This window comes from Mustela nigripes, chromosome 3, assembly GCF_022355385.1.
Source record: "Mustela nigripes isolate SB6536 chromosome 3, MUSNIG.SB6536, whole genome shotgun sequence".
Classification (NCBI taxonomy): domain Eukaryota; kingdom Metazoa; phylum Chordata; class Mammalia; order Carnivora; family Mustelidae; genus Mustela; species Mustela nigripes.
Window position 1 is genome coordinate 109,571,456 of NC_081559.1, and position 2,563 is coordinate 109,574,018.

The following is a 2,563-nucleotide window of genomic DNA, read 5'->3' on the forward strand; positions in this document are numbered from 1 at the left end:
TCCCAACACCAGAAAGTCTGGTCGTGGCAACAGCATAAGCTTTGGGGCTCCCCCCACTAATGGATGGCCTCAGATAGATCACTTAATATGACTGAGATCCAGTTTCCCCATCTGTTAAACTGGAGGAGAGCCAGCACCCAGAAATATGAGGGTTTGAGGAGTCAGCATTAATGAAAGAACCCAGCAAGTAAGAGCTGTCATGGTGCAGAAATATCTGCTATTCCCCCAAACTTTGCTCACCTGGCTCAGCTGCTGGGCCCTGGGTCTAAATCACCCTCACCCTTAAGGAACATCTTCAAAGCTTCCAAGTAAAGGGGAAAACTCCCCACAAATCTGGGGATCTGGCAATACTTCTGTGACCCTGCCCCAGCATGAGACAGCTCTTAGGAACAGAAGCAGGACACGGGGAATCCAGCCAAACACGGGAGAGTAGAGGGAGGTGTGAGAACAGGCAGCTGGAGGATGAATTGGGCAGCTGGAACAGGCAAAGTACCAAGGCAGGCACTGGGTGGGCAAGCAGAAGTGGAGATCCATAGACAGCCAGAGCCACAAGAAATTGTTAAGACCAGGCTGGGTCATACAGCTACCTGACCTCACAAGCCTCCTTGGTCAATGGGTAGATAGACTTTGGGACACTACTTTATATCCCCCACAGATCCTGGGAGGATGCTGAACCCACAGAAAAATGATTGCCCCTGCTCCCAAGCCAAACTGAGAAGTAGGAAGGTGCTGCTTTGCAGCAACGGCCTATAGTGGACACTGGCAATGTGTGTGAGAAAGAGAAGGGAACTTGTCCATGAGTGGGGGGCCTGCATACCCACATACCCAGCTCCCTAACCTCAGGGCTTTTCCACGTCACAAGGTTACCAAGGGTTCCCCAAATTGAGCCAATGTCCTTACCTGGTCTAACTCCAGGAGGGGGTAACTGCTCAGCTCTGCTTAAGCTGCTGGTACAGATTTGGGGATCAGAGAACTAGGGTCCATAATGTCCTGCAAGAGAGTTGGCAAACTCCCTGCCACCCCTCCCAGCAGGTGCTCACCGGGCACTTCAGAAGAAGCTGTACCTCCCTACAACCCTCCCTTGGGAAAGGGGCAGCTTTGGGTTGGGCTAAAAGCCCCCATGTCATCAATCTCCAATCTGCCACCTACCTAGCAGGGGTGAGACCACATGAGACTGGCCAATGGGGAAACTGACACTTAACACATATGCTGAACCCCTGAGCAGATGTCCTGGCCAAGTCAGAGGACATTTTCCTGGCCCTCTGCAGCATTAGCCAGCAGGCTAAGGTTGAAAAACAGCTGTAAGAGCAACTTACATGCTCTGTGACTTTAAAAGAGTTAATTTAACTTCTATGGACACTTTTCTGAAAGAAGAAAAGAAAAGAGAAAAAAGAAGATTAGAGAAAAGAAAGAGAGAAAGAGAAAGGGGAAGGGAAGGGAGAGGAAGGGGAAGGGAAGGGAAGGGAGGAGAAGAGGGAGGGAGGAAGGATGAGAGGCGTGGAGGGAGGGAGGAAGAAAGGGGGAAGGAAGGTTGGAGGAAGGAAGACAGGGAGAGAAAGGAGAGGGAGGGGGAGAAAGAAGGGAGGGAGAGAGGGACGAAGGAGATGAGCATTCAGAATCAAGGAAAGATTTATTATCAGTAATAAAAGCAAGTAGTTACCCCCACTGGCCTGGTAGAATCTGTGTCACCACTTACTAGCTGTGTGACCTTGAGCAACTTAATTAACATCTCTAAGCCTTGATGGCTGATGTCTAAAACCAAGTAATGATGGTACCTACCTCAGAGGTTTGTTTTGAGGATTAAATGATAATCCACATAAAATGCTTGGCACATTCAACATGTTCAATAAATATTGTGGCACTGAATAGCTAGCGGGGGATATTGTAATTTTTAGTTTGAAACTGAAGCTTGGATCAGGTAGCAGGCTGAAAGTCACCAGCTAGACAGTGAGGACACCAAAGGCATCAAGAACTTTTGTCTGGCGTACCATGGGATAGGTAGCCAACCTGGTGTCTGGTAGTGTCCCAAGCACCTTTGAGCATCAACTGCATCAGCTGCCACTCAGGCACAGCCAAGGGGCCCATGCCAGGGCACCGCACACTGTGTTCACCAGCTGGGTGGGAGGAGTAAGCAGCATCCCAGGACAGCATGATGCCAGCTGGCCCACCATCCTTCCTGGTCCTCTGAATAGACACGGGGTCTTGTCAGAACAACAGGAAGTGGGCATGATCCTGCTCCAGTCTCACCTCCCACCTCCAATCCCAGACTGAGTTCAGGGCGGTTCCAGGGCCTGGGATGAGGAACAGAAGGTGTTGTCCTGAACATGACTTACCCCCTCACCTGCATTCTCACACTGAGAGTCTCCAAAGAGAAATCCTCTTCTCATCTTCCTGGTTGCCATGATTTCATCTCTAGGCAAAAAAAAAAAAAAAAAGCAACCCCAGCTGTCCAGTGTATGCCATGTGCCAGACACTCTTTTAAGAACTTTACATATGTTAACTCTTTAATCTCACTGCAACTCTGAAAGGGCCCTTTCCTTATGTTACAGATAGAGAAGCTGCG